Source organism: Petaurus breviceps, unplaced genomic scaffold (assembly GCF_028583685.1).
Source record: "Petaurus breviceps papuanus isolate PSGF00001 unplaced genomic scaffold, PetGlider_PUasm1.0 178, whole genome shotgun sequence".
Lineage (NCBI taxonomy): Eukaryota > Metazoa > Chordata > Mammalia > Diprotodontia > Petauridae > Petaurus > Petaurus breviceps.
This window is the reverse complement of record NW_027185777.1, coordinates 16,110,008-16,130,639: the sequence shown is the minus strand read 5'-3', so window position 1 is coordinate 16,130,639 and position 20,632 is coordinate 16,110,008. Positions and strand designations below refer to the sequence as shown.

The window sequence follows — 20,632 nt, the reverse complement described above, 5'->3', positions numbered from 1 at the left end:
AATCCGGGCTCAGATACTTAGCACCACACCCATAAATAACTGGCCGTGTAACCCTGAGCAAGTTACTTAACCCCAATTGCTTAAAAAAAAAAAGAAAAATTTATTTCTTAAAGTGAGTCAAAATGTGCTCCCTTCAACTTCCACCCAGTGCTTTTAGTTCTGACTTTAGGGGTCAAATCAAAACAATCTTGATCCTCTTCCATTTAACAATTGAGAGAGTGATTATGTCACCTCTTCTCCTCATCTTTCCCCAGTGGCAACACATTTCTCTTTTCCTGGTTAACCATTGTCATTGGTTTTCTTTTCTCTCTCTCCTTCTTTCTTTCTTTCTTTCTTTCTTTCTTTCTTTCTTTCTTTCTTTCTTTCTTTCTTTCTTTCTTTCTTTCTTTCTTTCTTTCTTTCTTTCTTTCTTTCTTCCTTCCTTCCTTCCTTCCTTCCTTCCTTCCTTCCTCCCTCCTTCCCTTTCTTCCTTCCTTCCTCCCTCCCTCCCTCTCTCTCTCTTTCCCTCCCTTCCTCCCTCCTTCCCTTCCTTCCTTCCTTCCTTCCTTCCTTCCTTCCTTTGGGTGAGGCAATTGGAGTTAAGTGACTTGCCCAGGTTCACACAGCTAGTAAGTGTCTGAGTTTGGAATTGAACTCTGGTACTCCTGACTCCAGGATTGGTGCTCTATACACTGCACCACCTAGCTGCCCCCTCTCCCTTTTTTTATTATCACTGATTTTTACTAATCCTTGCAGAGAATACTCTCCTATCCCCTCCTCATCATGGCTGTGACCTTCATGACCTCTTCTAGCATAGCCATTGGCATGAATGGCAGCCCTCTTTAGGTGGTGAGAGTAATAGTGTCCTCCTTCCCTAATTCCTAGAGAACTATTTTTTACTATTTTCCTGCAATATCTTCTATATTCCCAACCGGAATAATAATATGCAATGGTCTTCACAATTTAACAATTAGAAAAATACTAAGAAAGCCTTTGAATAAAACTTACCCTGTGTTATTATGACTACTAACACAGTTTGTAATCAGACTACTTAAATATTGTGGCTGAGTCAGACCCAGCCTCTCCTGGTAGATATGTTCATACTTCCACCCTGGTACCTTCCACTGCCTTTCAAAAGAAAAAAAAAACTGGCCTTTAGAGCCCATGAAACTCCACTTTGTGTTGATGTCAGACTTCACTTAACTCATCAGTGGGGACCCAAGAGAATTTTCCAGAAGATTCTGGCCACTTGAAAAATATCTTACTCACTAGTCATAAACCATTATTCTAATAGCATCTACAAAGACACATAGCACACTGGTGAGTTAGGCTTAGCCACCTCATGGGTTGTACATGGTTTTGTCATGAGATTTAATACTATTACTACAGAAAAAAAAAGAAGAAAACCACATTTGGTTAGTTTGGCTCTATAGTAGTGCTGTTGGGGTGGTCTTGAGCAAATCACAACCCTTCTGCCATAGTAGTTACTTGTTTGTGAAAGGGGAAGAAATGCCCTCTACCCCTAATGCACTCTTACCTTTGTTTCTCAACAGGTTGTCTGTGGACAATCCACATCTCTGACAAAACAGTGTTGTTTTGTTTTTTAATTGTAATTAATTTATTTTTAGTTTTCAATATTCACTTCCATAAAATTTTGAGCTTAAATTTTCTCCCTCTCCTTCTCCTCCCTCCACCCCAAGATGGTATACAGTCTGATATAGGCTCTACATATACATTTGTATTAAATATATTTTCACATTAGTCAAGATGTAAAGTTGAAGATGCCCTAAGTCCTTCATTATCAAATATTCTACCAAGATTTAATTTTTTATGTAAAAATAAACAAGCACATTCATCTCATTGGTATGCAAATTTTCTTTCATCTTTAATAAATGGTAAAATTATATGCATATCAAAGAAATATTTTAAAATAAATTTCTTTATTTTTTTATAAGTAAATGTCTCATTTGTATACCTGTTTTATATACTTATATACCACGGGTTGTATAAAAATTTCTCAGGTAAAAAAGGGTCGTGAGTGGGAAAAATTTAAGAAGCCTTGCTATATGCAATTCTATAACACACAAAGGTTCTGGTAGGTGCCCAATTGCATTTGTTGAAAGAAGTCTTTACCAGGAGTTCCATAAACCAATGAGATCACAGGCCTAGTAAGAAAAAAAGAAGGAACTCCCCTTCCTTCTCCCCTCCCCTGCCCCCAGTCACTCAGGATATACCAATACAGAGCAAATTATGAAAGCTACAAGATTTTTAAGTTTGTTCTTCCTGGCATAAGGGCAGAGAGCAAACTTGTGTTTTCTTTGGTGTAAGGGACTCCAAGATAAGGAATTTAGCTACACCAGAGCTGGTCAGCACCTTTGCTGCAACTCAGAGTCCTAGAAAACCATTTGTAACACCAAGAGTTTAGTTAAGTGATTTGCCCAAGGACACACAGACAGAAGGTATCCAAGGCAGTACTTGTACCTGGGTCTTCCTTGCTTTGAGACCTGCTCTCCATCCATTATGAGTACAGATATAGAAGGATAAAATACAAAGCAATGGAAGGCTGATGAACTATGAAGGAGACCAAAAAAGGGTAGAAAGGATCTGCTGACTTGAGAACATTTTCCCATGCCTTACCGTCCTACCCCCCCGCCGTTTTTGCCACTGATTGAAAGCTGAGAGAAACCCCACTTCAGACTCTTTGAGAAACACTGGCACACACACACCCATGACTCTAAAGAACAATACTATGGCTAAGATGGATCCATACCATCCTTCAAGGCCCCAAACAGAGGGAAACATGGCGCCAGGTCAGAAGGAGAAAAGTGTGAGGACATTTCATTATCTCGCCCTATGTTAATATTATGGACAATTCTAGACCCACTTTAATATGACACTGGTCTACTATACATGCAATATAAGTATTGTGTGCCAAATTAAGAACAACATCCAAGAAGTTTAATAGCTATTTGTTAGCTGGCAAGCTGAGCCCCAGTGGGTTCAAGTAATAAAGTAGGGATGTGGTGGCATAAATAAAGCACAGATCAAAATTCATTATTAGTATTGATCACTTCTCAATTCAGGTAAGACACTAAAAGACCTATGTATAAGCGGGCATTCAATTTGTCTTGGATGTGGTTCCCATAGCTCAGGGTGAAGGCTTTGTTCTGATCCTCAATAATAATAGCATAATTATCTGAATAATGAATGGCTTCCTAGGGTTAGTTGTACCTTATTTATTTTTCTGTCATCCAGGTTTAATGCAAGGCAGACTCTCATTCATAAGTGTAGGCACTCAGAGAAAGCCAGTGTGCCATTGTGGCTAGAACATCACTTCCTCTAGGAGTCCTTTCCTGATTTCCCCAGCTGCTATTGCCTCATTGCTGAAACTATCTTGTATTTTCTTTGTATAAATTGGATATGAATTTAAATGGGTGCATATTGTTGTCCACAACAGAATATAAGCTCCCTGAGAGAAGGCTTATTTCATTTTTGTCTTTTTATCCCCAATGCCTGGTGCACAGTCAGTGATTTGTTTGTTGATTGATAGAGAGCCGATCTCAGAGTCAGATGCAAGACTTTCCTCTGAGCATTCAGTCTATGTGAGGCTGGCAAAGTGACAACCTCTCAGTGCCCCAGACTAAACATTACTACCAGTTGCCTATTTGCCTTGGTAGAGTGGGTTTCATCTCCCTGGATAAGGTCATAGGCACAGACCAGAAACTGAACTTTTAATAGCTTACCCAAGTTATTTTTGCCTCCTATATAAATCTGAGAAATACCCAGAATAAAAGTTAGGAAACTGGTTGATTTTTTTCAATAAAGAGGAAAGAAATACTAAGTCCTGAAGTCCGATTTTCCTCCTTGTATTAAAAGCTCTAGGAGTAATCACCTAGATAGAATGTAAGATCCTTGAGGGCAGGGACTTTTTTTTCAATATTCTTGGCATACAGTAGGCACTTCACAAATGTCTGTTGTTTGATTATTGATTGGTGGGAGGCAGTATGGTACAGTGGAAAGTATACAGTCTATGACTTCAGAAGAACTGAGTTCAAAGTCTACCTTTGGTAGGTGATGGGTTATCAAGTGCTTCTGTGGAGTGGGGGTGGTGGTGATGACTTTTTTATCCTTTAGGACCCCCCAACTTCACAATAAGCTCTTCAAATGAAAGGATCATACTTCCTATTTCTTTTAGATCAGGGATTTTTAACCTGGAGTGCAACAAGACATCCCCCTCCCAAGGGATATGTTGAGAGAATTCAGGGGCTCCATTAATTTGGATAGGAAACAAAAATCATAACTTTGTTTTTTGTTTCCTTTGTAATCTTATGTATCTTATTAATTTAAATACATTATTCTGAAAAGGGGGCCATAGACTTCACCAGATTGCCAAAGGACACCTTTTTAATAAAAAGATTAAAAACCCCTTAGATCTTCATACAGCAAAGGGGAGAGGGAGAGAGGAAGAGGGGGAGAGGGAGAGATAGAGACAGAGACAGAGAGGACACCCAGGCTATGGAAACTAGGGAAAATTCCAACCCCAGAATTTTTATTGAAAGAATGTTGAGATGAAATAAACCAGCAGTAGTAGCTTGAAGGGGAAGGGAAGTCAACAGTTGACAGTTGAGGCTTTTCTTGGAAGGAACATGGTAGATTGCACCCCTAACAATTTCAGGTCTTTTTAGTGCCAGCTAGCAGGAGTTAGCACCTCCTTGCCTATTAGCTGCCCTTCTGAATCATTGCCCAGCTGTCAACCCTCTGAGTGTTCTCAGAAGTGTGGGCTTCCCCATGGACACAGGCTGGTTCAGCCACACACAGGCCTCTGTATACATTAGCCACTCAGTACAGGGGGCCCTTAAAAACCAACAGGCTCTTTTCCTCTTTTATATTCCACCTCTACCTTTCCCCTGGTGCTGAGTCTGTCTCTGCATCTCACACAACATCCTACCCTGTACGGTTTGGGTGCCTGTGGATTTGTCCATACTTTCTCATTTCTCAATGCCTCTGATATGTTTCATTTTTAGGGGAGGCTTGCAGTAAGGGAACCTTTAAATGCATGATGAGAAATGATCACAGCTGCAAAAAAAAAAAAAAATCTCTAAAGGCATTTATCCACTAGAGGGCAAGAAAGTCAAAAGCCTGCTTCTCCTTGTTAAGATGTAAGCTTCTTGAGGGGGAACAGAATTGGAATCACAGGATTTCAGAAATGGAATTGATTGCCTGGGCAGTTGATCTGAGAAACCCCTTGAACTCTGATTGAATCTTCCCATTTGAAGAGGTATTTGCCCGAGGCCATAAGCCTTTGTTGTGGCTCGGCTCAAGCCTCAGTTACTAGCCTAGCCCTCCTTTGTCCAGCAACTTCCCACCCTAGATCCCCCCAAAATATCTATACCCAAATCTGTTACACCCTTGAACGGGCCTAGTCCACCATTGATTGTCATAGCTTCCAGCTACCTCCCACCCTTAATCTCTCATCAATGGAGTCTGACTTCATTTGGTTCCTCCTGAAGACCCTCCCCAAACTCCTCCCCTAGACCACTCCTAGATTCCTCCCACAGCCTTTCTGTATATAAGACCCCAAATTGCCTTCATGAGGTGTGAGAGCCCCCTTCTGTCACCACATTCTGGCCTGCTTGTCCAGTACAAGCATCACCAATACCGAGGCTCCTTAAGAGTCTACCAAACTGGCGAATCTTTAATAAACTTTGCTTTTCTTTGGCTGAGAGAAGACTTGAGTTGAATTCATTCAGCAGGACCCGGCGTGTTGGTATTTTGGGTTCTCGAACACCCCTAACCCTACACCTCAACATTTTTATGCTACTCTAACCTCTTCACCACCACTTCCTTTTGTTGTTTTCCTCCTGTTTTGTATTAGACCTGATCCACCATGGACACTTCTTTACTAAAAGCTCCAGTACAGTGGACATCCTGGATAGGGATGTCTTTCAGGTTCTGGAAAGGCAGAGATGCCCTCTTGCATCACTACTGCCATTCATTTGTCCTTTTAGCACTCCCAAATGGAGAAGGGTAGCCCTCTGAAATGATCACAGCCCTACTCTGACCTCATGAACATTTGTTGAGTGAATGGTCAGATATCTTGCATCTGGCAAGCTGGCCCGGGGCTTCACCTTCCTCTTCCTTTTGGCACAGTCCTCAAATGTCCCTCACTGACACATTTTGTCTTTCATTGGTTCATTCCTATTTTTTCTCTTCTTTTGCTTAGCTCCTTTTTTACTTCTGTCCTTCCCCCACAAGAGTCTATTTACTGGACAAAATATTTTAAAATATTAAAGAAAATATTTCCACTTTCCAGATAAATCAAAACAGTTGGTTTTGCCCATCTATTTTCAAAGATTCTCTTTTCTCTAAACATAAATATTCAAAAAGTATTTTGTATATCACCTCCCTTTCCAAATACATCCTTTTCCTCCCATTAATCAATCTGCTATACCTTATTTAAAAATTTTTTTTAAAAAGTTAACCAACCCATCAACTAGAGTGGACCGTATACAATTCAATCATCATTTATTAAACTGTTACTAAGTGCCAGTACCTGTGGATACAAATGAGAAAGAAAGTCCCTGCCCTCAAGGAGCTTACTTCCTAATGGAGGAAGACAACACACAAAAGAAAATTGAAAAGGTGTGTGTGTGGGGGGTGGGGGGGGAAGGAGCCGGGAGGTCACAGGGAGGTATCCAGCACAAGCTGAGCTCCTAAAGGAGTTTGGAGAGTTACCTAGAAACTTCTGAAAGTTCAGAGCCTTCTCTAAAGCAAGATTTTGGGAGGAATTTGTTGTTCTGCCCTCCAGCTCTCCAATCAGGGGGGAGAGACAACTAAGGAAGCTGAGAAAGTGTTGAGTATCAAAAGCTGAGTCAATCAGCCTGTGGAAGAGGAGATTTTAAGTGAACAGCTTATACTGAGGGGAAGGGCTGCTGATGGAGAATGGACAGCATATGCAATACTCCATGCCCAAAGTAGTCTGCTTTTGCAAAATAAATGAGGAAACTACTTTTTCTCTTCTCTTCTTTGGGACTAAGGATAAGGGTCTGAACCCATAATTTCATTGGTATAAAGTACTATGAGATGGAGACTCTCTCTGTACTAGCATTTTCTCTGCAATTTATAGTCTTACAGGGTTGTCACGAGTATTAAGGGGTTAAGTGACTTGCTCAGGGTCTCTCAGTCAGGCCTTGAACTTAGGTCTTCCTGTTTTAAAGGCTGACTGCCTATCCACCATGCCATGCTAGCTTTTGGGGTGGGGAGAGAGGACAAGCTTGGTCATTATAATTATACTATTTTCAATTTTAATTTCTTTGTTCTTTCCATTTAAATTATTATAGCCATGTATCCTTTTTTAGTTTTCTTTATCTTTCCATGCTACTGTATATTCATTATTTTCATTGTTTCTTATACCAGAGTAGGAATATTTTACATTCATGTACAACTTGTTTATTCATTCCCCAATAAGTAGACATCTACTTTGTTTCCAGTTCTTTGTTACTGCAAAACATTTTGCATGTATATGTGCATGTGTGTATTTATACATGTGTGTGTAATGTATTACATAATCACAAAGGTCTAGATTTAGACCCCAGAAGTCCAAATCCTTATCTTTCAGGTACAGAAACTGAGGTCCAGGAGATTTGAGTGACCTGATTTGAACTCAGGTCTCCAGGGGATACAAGCTAGTCCTCTTTCCATTGTTTATGGGACCTTTCTATCTTTGACTTCCTGAGGGCATATATCTAGCAGCCGGGTATTGAGGTCAAATGATATGGCTGCTGTAATAATGATCTTTGCACAATTCTAAATTGTTTTGCAAAGCTTTTCTGAATTCTTCATGTTCATCATTTCTCACAGTACTGTAGTATTCCTTTATAATCCTATACCACTGTTTCTTTATCAGTTCCCCAATCAATAGGCACCTAGTTTGTTTCTGGCTCTTTGCTATTGCCACAAAAATGCTCCTATAACATATTTGGTGTACGGGGCACACATATTTCCTTTCTGGCTTCTACCTTTCTTAAGCAGAGACCCTCCAACCTGAGACCCATTCTTCCATCTCCATCTCAGTGAGAACCACCTGGGAGAACTGGAATAATTCCCCTGGTTCATGCCCTGCACAGGCAACCCTGACCAGATGGCCACTTGGCAGGAGTCTCCCAGGCTGCAGAGCAGTCACTGCTAGGGAAGATCAATTTGTTAGCCCATTGTCATCCCCTCTCTCATTAAGCTCTTGGCAGCAGGGCCTCCCTTATAAACAGGGATAAATGCTCTCGGGCATAAACCAAATGGTTTTGTTTATGATAAATAACACTGGTTTTTATGGCTGAGCATTTGTTCAGGAATAACAACTCAAAGCAAGAAGAGTAAAAATTCATCTACTGCAAGGCAGAAGCAACTTGGGAGAATGGTAGCCCTCAGGATCATAGAATGTCAGAGCTGGGAGATACCTAAGAGATGGAGATGATGATAATGATGATGATGATGATGATGATGATGATGATGATAGTTAGGATTTATATGGTGCTTTAAGGTTTGCAAAACATTTTACAAATATTATCTCATTTTAGCCTTATCACTTTATCCTTACCCTGGGAGGTATGTGCTATTATCATTATTATTATTATCTCCACTTTACAGATGAGGAAACTGAGGCAGCCTGAGGTTAGGTCATCATCTAGTTCAACTACATCATTTTAATGATAAAGAAACTAAGGACCAGACTATTCCTTTCCCCTCTAAATTAAAATAGTCAACAAGTCTGAGCTAGTGCACCACCATAAACATTCTTAAACTGGTATCCCACTCCATTCACCAATCCACTTTCCCTCCCTTTCCAATTACCATTGCGGTGTTTTAACTTCTAACCTGGACTATTTTGTGGAGTTTTCTTATTTGTCTCCTTACCTTCGCTCTCTGGCCCTCCTACTCTTTTACTCAATCTAATTACATTCACCAGATGCACAGCTCTGACTGATCATGTCATTTCCCTGCTCAAAAATCTTTAATTGCTTCTTTGTTACCTATCAAATAAAATCTAAATGTCTTAGACTAGCATTTAAGGATCTCCACTATTTGATATCAATCTACCTATTCAGTCTTTCTTTCTTTGAATTCTGAACTTCACAAACATCAAATAAAATGAATCTTTCTGTGAGGGTCACACATAAAATCATGATTCTCTAATATGTTCACCTTGCTTTTACTTTTAACTATATAAGTCCAACATCTAACTTTCATAGCTGTCTTCTTGTCTGTTTTCTTCTGACCTTCCTTCTATTTTCCTCTGTGCATTAAAAAAAAATTCAATGACCTCTCTTTTGCAAATTTTTTCATTAACTCCATCCTCTCCCACTTCTCCCTATCCCAATTGAAAAAAAGAAAAAGAAAAACCAAATACCTATAAGAAATAAACAAATATGCCTTTTCAAGCAAAAAAAATTCCCATACTGACAGGGTCTGAAAATGGATGTCTCATTCTGCACCTTGAGGCTGTGACCTTTCTGTCAGAAGTTAAGTAGAATGCTTCATTGATTCTCTGGAATCATGACTGATCATTGCATTGATCAGAATTCCCAAGTCTTTGAGAGCTTTTCTTCCCTTCCCCACTTCTCCCCCCCAACTATGTTGTTGTTATTGTACAAAGCCTATCTTGGCTCAGCTCTGAATCAGTTCATACAAATCTTCCTAGGTATCTCTGAAATTTCCTCTTCATCATTTCTTAGAATATAATAATATTCCATTATAATCATGTACCATAATTTGTTCAATCACTGCCCAGTTGATGGGAACCCCTTAATTTCCAGTTCTTTGATGTAACAAAAAAGAGCTACCATATTTTTGTATTTATGGATCTTCCCCTTCTTCCTTTCTTTGATCTCTTTGAGGGTATAGTAATCTACCTATAGTCTTCTTCCCAACGTGGAACAGCTAAATTCATCTACTGAGCACTTCATAAAAATGCCCTTAGATTTCCTGCCTATGCATCTTTATTCATGTTATTCCTCCCACCTGGGATGCCTTTCTCCCTCATTTTCCCACCCCAATCTCTATTAAAATTCTATCTCCACCTATCTCAAATATATCTCTATCCTTCATGATCCTAATCAAATGCTAACATTTTTTTCCATGTAGCTTTCCTAGATTCTACCATGTGAGGCCACATATCTATTTTCAGTTCTGTCACCCGAACTTGGCTTAAAATGTCTCACTTGATTCCAATTGCAAAGTGGAGAGAGTGTCAATGATCTCTTGGGAAAAGACTAGACATATCACCCTTCATTCTCAATGAGTATTTACTGAGTGATGTAGTCCTGTATTATGCCTCCAGGATAAAAAAGTTATAGCATTTTCCTTGCCCTCAAGGGTATTGCTTATGTATAACAGGGATTATATAACGAGATAAGTATTATGGGGTCACATGAGCATTCCTTACAAATGCACAGAGTTCAAAGGACTAAGAGTATCTGGCGTCTGGGAGTGATTGTTGAAGTCTGTCTTGTTTCTGTCTGTATATTACCAGTTCTTTACACATAGTAGGCACTTAAGAAATATTTGCTGAACTGGACTGAACCTGGACATGTTTGAAATGCCAGCTCTTTTGTTTATCTTTTCATGATATTTTTTCCTCTCTTTTCTTCCCACCAATTCATTACTACTCATTTTTAATTCAATTATCCACAGGTCCAGACATTTCATTTAGTAGAAGGAAAATAATGAAAGGAAATAAACAAGCACCACCAAACATTATTGGCTTCCTGGATGAAAAGGGGGAGGGGGGATCTTTTGAGTGTTACAGTTATAGTCAACAGCTTAATTGTTAAAAATTGCACATTATATTCTCATCTAATATTGACATGGCCTGAGCTATTAAGTGCGCTCAGATTAGCCTGCAAATCCCAGCTCACTGTTTCCTGGAGTAGAAGAAAATTCAGTAATTGTTTTTGTCTAAATTTGCAAGTGGCAAATCCATCCACAACTTCAGAAGTTCTACCTTAATGTGGTAGGTAGATGCACAAAACTTGACTTGCCATTTTAGTACCAAAGTCATTTTCACTCTCATTAAGGTCTTGGCAGCATGGACTCCATTAAAAACAGGGGCCAGCGCTCTTGGGTATTACCCTAATGATTTTGCTTATGATAAATAAACCTGTTTTCTTTTCATCAGAAACTAAAGGCAGGCCCCACCTCTCACTCCAGTCTTCATTGCCTGTGGTGAAGCTAATCTCCCCCATCTCTCACTAGAGCATTAACAGCCTGAGGGAGGTAATGATATTTCTCTGGTGCCAAGTGCCCTTAGTCTAAAAGAGAGAGGAGTTCCGTAGACCTCAGCAGGCTTCTGGATCGAATTTTCAAGTTGTTTTAAAACCCAACAATTTGGTCTCACACTTAGTCCATTATAATAAAGACTCCATATTCTTATGATAAATAATCCTTTTATACTCAATCCAGACTATAGAAAAGAAGGCAATGACTGGTACAGACTGAGAATTTCTTGGAATTTGTGACCAGGAATAGGGATGAAACCTGTGATTTCATGGATATAAAGAACCCCCAACCAATGGAAGCCGGCACCTTTCCTCCAACAGAATCCTTTTTTTTTTTTTTTTAAAGCAATCGGGGTTAAGTAACTTGCTCAAGGTTACATGGCCAGTTATTTCTGGGTGTGGTGCTAAGTATCTGAGCCTGGATTTGATCCCCAGGTCATCCTGACACTGGGGCCAGTGCTCTTACTCACTGTGCTACCTGGCTGCCCCTCCAACAGAATCCTTTTTAAAAATTAAATTTTATTTTATTTACATTTCTGAATTATCTCCCTCGCTTCTCCTCCTCTTGCTTTAGGAAAGAAAAACAAAACCTGTTACACATGTTTAGTCAAGTAAAACAAATTCCTGCATTGGCTGTGTACTCTCCCAGTCCCTCCCCCCCGCCCCAAAACCTCAATCTATGCTCTGAGTCCATCACCTGTCTGTCTGGAGGTAGACAGCATGTTTCATCATGAGTTCTCGGGAATTGGGGTTGCTCATTGGTTAACATACAAACCCAGAGTTGCCTAGAGCAGTAGGGTCAAACTCAAATAGGGACCAATAATTCATCCATATGGGCAATTAGGGGGCATAGTGGGCAAAGCTCTGAGCTTGGAGTCAGGAACACCTGAGCTCAAATCTGGCATCAGACACTTACTAGATACATGACCCTGGGCAAGTCACTTAACCCTGTTTACCTCAGTTTCCTCATCTGTAAAATGAGATGGAGAAGGAAATGGCAATCTACTCTAGTATCTTTGCCAAGAAAAACCCAAATAGAGTCATGAAGAGTTGCACAAACCAAACAATAATAAAAACAACAGTTCATCTATAATATCCCTGCAGGCTGCATATTGACTTAGTTTTAAAGTGTCCTATTATATTTTTATTTATTTCACTAAATATTTCCCAATTACATTTCGATATGGCTCTGGCAGAGTATTGGGGCTGCATGGGCCCTCAGACCTCCCTTTGACACCTGTGGCCTAGAGCACTGAGAAATTCAATGACTCGCCTAAGGTCTCTTAACCAATTTGTGTCAGGGATAGCAATGGAACCCAAGTATTCCTGCCTTCTAAATCATCTCTCTATCTACTGTGCCATACTTCTGTAGATAGGAACAGTATGCTCAAGTCAGGAATATCAATGGTAAAAACAAAAAATGTTTTCTAGATAGGACTCAAAATCAAGGGCCATAGTTATAAAAAACTTTGCAAACAGTCACTTATGTAGAACACTAACATCTAATCTTGAATAGACCAGTTGCAGTCCTGAGATGTACATTCACTTATATAAGTGAATATGCTGAGATTGAAGAGACTATAATCCAGTGGAAAATTTCCTGGATGCTGAGTTAGAAGATTTAGGCTCAAATATCACCTTGGCCAATGACTCATCTTGTGATCTTGGGCAAGTCAAAAAACCTTTATCTGGCTTAGTTTCCTCAGCTGTCAAATGAGAAGGTGATTTATAGCAGCACTTCATGTGGTAGCAAACAAATGGAAACCAATGGTCTGAACAGTGTCAACTGTCTGAACAATTGTGGAATGTGGATACTAGAGGGCATTTTGCAATGGAAAGAGGGTGAATTTGAGGAACATGGGAAGATTTTTGTGAACTGATGCAAAATGGAGTAAGAAGAACCAGGAAAACAGTATCCATGATGACTATATGTCATATGATATTCACTATATGCAAGTGACTAGATGTAAGTGAAAAATAAAACACCAAAGTAAAGCTGAATATCGAATAGTTGAACCAATATTGAATAATTCTATCAATACTGAATAATTATATCAATTATGTCAATTTTGGTTGCAGAGAAGAGATGAGGAAGTAACTCTATCCTTTTGGTAGACAGATAAACATGTGTGGGTACATAATGTAGCAATACACGGTCACATCACAGTCATTAGGTGGGCTGGATTTGCTTCACTGCTTTTCCTTGTTAAAAGGGAGGACTTATAGGGGAGGCTAGGTGGTGCAGTGAATAGAGCACCAGTCCTGGAGTCAGGAGGAAGGACCTGAGTTCAAATGTGGCCTCACACACTTAGCAGTTAGTAGCCGTGTGACCTTGGGCAAGTCACTTAGCCCCAATTGCCCTGCCTTCCACCCTCCAAAAAAGCATAAAAAAAAGGGAAGGCTTGTTTTTTTGAGTAGGGGGGCAGTTATATCTGGAAAGGACTGTAATATACAAACTAAAGTAACCAGTCAAACATCTTTTTAAATAAAAGGACTGAACTAGATGACTTTTATGGTCCCATCAATGAAGCTCGCTGCAAAATGGATAACAAATTATTCAAGAAAGTTAAGGATGTCACCTGAAAAATAGTTGCTATCTCAAAGTCACGCTCTTCTCCCTCACGCCCCATCTCCAGTTGTTAAAAGTGACTTTACACAAAATGTACAATTCTGCATTTGTATACACAAATTTCCAGAGATTTAAAAATATTGCTAAGAATACCATCCCAACAATTGTAAATGTCCCTTTTGCTTACAGTCACATCAAAAAGCCCAGAACTAAATGAGGACATTATGATTCTCTTTTTTCCATTAACTCATGCTGCCTTGGGTAAGTAGTTGTGGGGCCTTGGCACGATATTATTAAATCTCTCCAGAATGTACTTCTCTCAGAACCACGGGCCAGGGCCAGTGCAAATGGGAAGCACTCAATTCTGTTTGAAATCATCTATATTTAGTCATGCTTGCAAAAAATAAATAAGGTTACAATGGTTATTTTATTACATTGACCTTTGATCTGAATCCGAATTTCCTTGGCAGGAATTACAAGACCATAAGTGCCTCCTTGAACCTGAAAGTGTCCCTCTTCTGTCCATTAGAATTTCTCCAACCTTACCAGATTGATAGATGTAAATGGGAAGCCTCATCCGATGTCAACCCTGGGACAATGACTGCATTGTGTGAAAAAGATTTAAGGGAGAAAATGGCCATTTAATAATGAAAAAGAGATAATATAGAAGAGTGAAATCACTTCTGGCTTATGGCCAGAGGCTTTTTTTTAGATTAAAAAAAAGATTTTTAAAGGAACTAGGAATATATAATAATACTAATTATTATTAATAATAATGATTACAGCTGGCATTTATTTACATAGGGTTTAAGGCTTGCAAAGTGCTTTCTTTTCACGTTCTCTCATTTGATCCTAACAACAACCCTTTGAGGCAGATGCTATTTTTATCCCGCTTTTATAGATGAGGAAACCAGAGATTAAGTGACTTGTCTAGGAGCATGTAGCTAGGTGGTATCTGAGGCGAAATTTGAGCTCAGGTCTTCCAGACTCTTGGTCTAATGCTCTATCCATAGTAACAGAGGGAATGATAATACAGAGGGAAAAATTTTGAAGTGAAGCTGAAGGGTTAGAAAGAAAGAGGGAATAACTCAAAGATGGGATCTTTAAGATCAGGCCTCCAACCTGGGAGTGAAACAGTTAATGGCTCAAGTAGGTGACATTGAGTGGTCTTTGCCATTGCTATGGAGCAAAGAAATGGCAGGGACACTAGTAGCTTTCCAGCTGAAGGGACTTTCAAAAAAGCTACTAAAAGGTTGGTTTGGTTGGTGACTTGCCCACAGCCACATAGATGGAGACCTGGAATTGACAAGAATTTAGTAACTCACTGGATGGGGGGGGGGGGAAGGGAGAAGAGAGAGCATGACTTTGAGACTCTGAGACAGCAAACCTCAGTCATAATTTATGTGGCATCCTCAGTAGAAATAAGGCAGTTTTAAGGGGGAGCAGGGTTTAATGGGAAAGATAATGAGTTCTATTTTGGAAGCTCTTTGAGGGTAGGGATGGTTTTGATATTGTCACTGTATCCCCTGGCCACAGCCCAATGCTTTGTATACAGTATGTGCCTAATAAAGGCTGGTTGAGTTGAATCATTTGTTTTTTCTCCTATGCCAACTTCTTTCAGTCTCATCCTTAGCAGGCTTCTGGGCTACCTTTTTGTTTTGTTTTTTGTTTTTTGGAGGGCAGTTGGGGTTAAGTGACTTGCCCAAGGTCACATGGCTAATTGTGTGTGTGTGTGTTAAATGTCTGAGGCTGGATTTGAACTCAGGTCCTCCTGACTCCAGGACCGGTGCTCTATTCACTGCACCACCTAGCTGCCCCTGGGCTACCTTTTGAAGTATTTTCAGGCTGAGCAGTTTGGTCTCACCCTGAGTACATCACTGCCCCCATGCAGTCTGTGACTGCATGGATTAATTACTTTCCTCCCATACCAGAGCTGCAGGAATGTCTGGGTCTTCACAAGATCTGAAGGATTGTCTAGAAAATATATACTTCTGTATCAAACTCCTGGGGAGATACTGTCTGAAAATCAAATCCTATCAATATACACTGCAGATCACTGTTGAAGAAATCTCTCCCAGTTAAGGGTTAGCCCAAATCATCATCATCATAACAAACTGACATTCAGTTAGTACAGTCACTGGGAGCTCCCAGAGCACTTTACATATATTACACCATCTGAGCTTTACAGCAGCCCTGTGAGGTAGACACTCCATTTTTATAGGAAACTAATCTCAGAGAGTGATGTAGCTTGCTCTTGGTCCCACAGCTAGGAAGCGCCAGAACTCAGTCCGTCACCGCTCCAAATCCAGATCTCTCCACTAAAGCCCAAAGTCACTCAAGGCTATTGCTCTATGCTGGTAAGATATCTGGGGTTGTTGCAGGGCCAATATATATGCATGCATATTAATGTATGCCTATTTCTAGGAACGGATATCAAATCATTCCACAAAAAATGAATAGCAGAGTGATTTGCCATTTCCTTCTCCAGCTCATTTCATAGATGTGGAAACTGAGACAAATGGTTAAATGACTTGCCTAGGGTGATGAGTCTTCCTGACTTGAGCCCTGACATCTACCATGCTACCTAGCTGCCCAGAGAAGGGTATATCTCTTTTTTTTTTTTTTTGCTTTTTTTGGGAGGGCAATTGGGGTTAAGTGACCTGCCCAAAGTCACATGGCTAGTAAGTGCTAAGTGTCTGAGGCTGGATTTGAACTCAGGTCCTCCTGACTTCAGGGCCAGTGCTCTACTCACTATGCCACCTAGCCACTCCGGGTATATCCCTTATTAAAAGAGTAAAATAGGTGGCAGTTTTGTTGTGCATACTGGGTTCTCTTCCCATCCAATTAGTATTCCAAGCATGATTATTGGGATCAACTATTGATCTATGAACTATAATAACTGCAGTGATTTAATAACTTCTAGAATTCATAGTCTTCTTATTCTTGAAACCCTATATTAACTTTTACAATGGCTGAAGTTAGAAAGGATTATGGGAGGCTCTATTCAATGGAATAAACACTTATTCCATACGTCTTATGTGTTTAAAGCTTGGTGCTAGGCACTAGGGATGTGGAGAAAAACAAATGGTGACCTCAAGGGGCTTCCATTCTCTTGGAGGGTCACAAACGCACATGTATGAGTATGCTGTATTCCTACAGAAAGTTGTTTCTACTCCTCTCCCTTCTGAAACCAACAAAAAACAATGAATGGAGAATAAGGAAGCTTGAGCTCTAGTTCTGGGCTTGCCACAGACTTAGCAATGGAGTAGAAGAAAGAGAACTATGTTTTCTGGGTTCATATCCAACTCTGTTGCCTGTAGGACCTTGGACAACTCTTGGCATCTTAGACTCAACTGTAAAAGGAAGGTTATGAGAGTCTGGATTAGATTTTCTTTAAGGAAAAATCTGTAAAGACTTACACGAATTGATGCTGAGTGGGCAGAACCAGGAGAACATTGTACACAGTAGCAGTCACATTATGTGATGACCAACTATTATAGACATAGTTTTCTCAGCAATACAATGATCCAAGAGACTCACGATGGAAAATGCTAACCACATCCAGAGAAAGAACCATGGAGTCTGAATGAAAATCAAAGCACACTATTTTCCCTTTTTTGTTTTTTCTTTCTTGTAAGTTTTTCCCTTTTGTTCTGATTCTTTTTTTTTTCACAACATGACTAATGTTGAAATATATTTAATATAAGTGTACATGTATAACCTATATAAAATCTCTTGCTGCCTTGGGGAGGTGGGATAGGGAGGGAGGGAGAAAAATTGGAAATCAAAATTTTATAAAAATGAATGTTGAGGACTATCTTTTACATGTAATTGGAAAAAATAAAATACTATTAAGTGAGAAAAAAGATTATCTTTAAGGTCCCATTCAGTTCCTTTGAAACTATGATCCCAGTTTTGTGACCTTGAGCAAATCACTTCACTTTCTAGGCCTCAGTTCCCTAATCTATAAAATTACAAAGATTAGAATGGACAATCTTTAAGGTACTTCCAGCTCTGAATTGTGTTTCAGGCCTTTTCCAGACTAGCCCCATGTGGCTACAGGCAGTCCAGGAACCAGCCCTGCTCCTCATTCTTCCCGTTATCATTTATGTATACATTTTTGCATGGCAGAAAGCATATCCTCTCAAAAAGCCATGATTGATTTGGGGGTGCATTTATCCTGACTGAGGCTGGGAGCACTGATCTATAATTAGATCCAGATGGGTAGACAGGAATCTCTTCAACATGTTAATCAGGCATTTGGTGGACAGGGGGCTGGTGATGTGGTAATCCATTTTAGGCCTCTTGTCTGGGTTGGAGGACACAAGATGTTGGGGAGTAGGGCTGTGAAACACTTGGGAACCTGTAGGATGAAACTGTGGGCTTGTAGAAGAGCTTAAGAAAAACTAAGATATGCTGGCCTATTGTAGGCAGGTGGGTGAATTCAGATTGCTTAGAAAAGTCATAAAAGCATGAACAAAAGAAAAATGACTTGGTAACAGGGAACTCCAGTTAGGCTGACAAAAATGAGACTCAGATAGGGGACGTTGAGTAAGAGGCTGAGTGCCCATAACCAGAAGAAAGGAAAGTCTAAGATTTGTTATGGGCAGATTTCAGGGTGTAACTGGCTGACTTGACTGTTCATGTGACTGAGGAAAAACAGTATGTTCTCACAGAAAGTATATTGAGTTGGGCATTAGGATAGACCTAGGTTCAATCCCAGCTCTGCTACAAACCTATTCTGGGACCTTAGGCAAATCACTTCACCTTTGTATTCCTCACTTTCGCTAAAACCAGAGGCTTAGACTGGATCAGTGGTTGTCAACCTTTACAGACTTCTGTGGGCCATTTCGATCGGCTGGTAGTAGTGATAACTTGCTGGTGTTCCATGCATCCTGTTTGATCATCAGCCACATTCTTCATAAAGCACCAGACTCTGAAAACTGAGCCTGATTACACGTGGGTAGAGTTTTTGAATGATCATTAGAGATGCTATGTGGTGTTATAATGGGTGTTGTCATGGTAAGGAGATGGGACAGAAATGAATAAAGGGGAAACTGGAAGCTGAGAAAGAAGTGAGCTTCACGTCACAGTGCTGACCAACCCAATCCAACAAGCATTTATTAAGCACCTACTGGGCACTAGGGATACAGAAACTAATGAAAATAGTCCTTGTCCTTGAGGAGCCCTGAATGGGCTTAATTGACAGTCTATTGACTGAGCTACAAAGAGGTGATGAGTCTGAAGAATTGTAGGAGGCACCTCGTGCCAGATGTATATAGAGACTGTGGAGAATTGTAGCCAGCAGTGATGACCTAGACCTACGAGCAGCATGTAGGGGCAGGACAGGAGGGGGCAGGCCATCAAGTAGAGCTTGATTTAAGAGGTATCCGAAGGCCAGCCTTGGTGAAGAAGAGCATTTTATTTTTAAATATTTTAAAAAAACCCTTGTTTTAGCATCACCAAGATTTCCTACCATATCTTTCTTCCTGTTACCTAGAGAGTTATCTCATAACAGAATATTTTTTAAAAGAGAGGAAGAGGAAAAAAAAAAGCCACTAACTGACCAATACATTAAAAAACCCTAACATTTGAGGAAACATTCCACACTTGTGCACCCCTGACCTCTGCAAAGGAGTCAGAGGAGTTACCCAAGTAAACTTTAGATTTCACCAGTTCCTGACTGGGTGAGGCAACATGGACCAAGAGAGGTGGTTTGCCATGGAACTTCCCATGAAAATGAATGCAAGTCTGGGATAGACTAGTGTTTCTTGGCACTTGAGTGATCTCATAGTAAACTATTATCTTATGGAGGATCCTCAAATCAATCCCTCAGTCAACACTAATGTGATGTTTAAAAGGGCTCCTTAAGTTTGAATGGGTTGGGAGCTGTTGAACTGGGTGCTTTCTTAATTCCTGTCTAGCTCTAAAATTCTCAGAATCTATGAGTCTCTATGAGATAAATACAGAACTAAAGTCAAAGTGATTTTGCCATCATCCAGCTGTGGGTGATCTTGGCCAAGTCACAACCTCCTTGAGCCTCAGTTTTTTCATGGGCAAATTGAGGCTAATAATGTTTGTGCTCCCTACCTCACAGGGTTAGTGTGAAGGCAATGTGGCTTAAATTGTAAAGTGCTTTGTAAATATTAAATGTTATTAAGGCACTTCTATTTACTACCTAAACCAAGCCAGCAGGTCCTGAACTCTATTTGGAATATGAGAATGGTTTTATTGGTATCCAATTATTTTTAAGAATTGTTTTTACTATATCATGCACACACATATATATTTGCCTCTCTATGTCTCATATATCACAATTTTCCTTTCCCATTGTATGGTAATCCTAGTTTGTTTTTTTTTCTTGACCCAGTTAATGGTATGATTCCTTTGCAGACCTGTGTCCTCCTTCTAGCTATGATTGACATCTGGCATCTGATACTCACAAGGCAGAGTAATACAAAGCACTGAATAAATGATAAAGGGTTGTAACCTTGGGCAAGTTACTTAACCCCAACTGCCCTCCAAAAAGCAAAAAAAAAAATGATAAAGTGTCAGAGTTTGACTGTCCTAGTTAATACTACTCTCACTAATCCTCAAATCCTGGGTTCTGGTGTCTTCTTGAAGCAGAATGACCTACTGCTCCTCACTGCCTTATTTTGCCTGTCCAAACTTGGGACTCCCTGACCACCTAGCCTTTGGAATGTTGTGAAAATCTTCCTGTTTAACTAGACTCCTAGTCATTATAACCGAAAACTATTCAAGTTCTTTTTCTTTCTTTCTTTCTTTCTTTCTTTCTTTCTTTCTTTCTTTCTTT

General features: G+C 39.9%; 1 protein-coding gene across 10 annotated transcripts in view; it reads right to left on the bottom strand.

The window, feature by feature from the left end:
* Nucleotides 1-20,632, bottom strand: part of KIAA1217 (KIAA1217 ortholog) — a 586,069-nt gene that overhangs the window by 424,891 nt on the left and 140,546 nt on the right. The window lies entirely within an intron of this gene.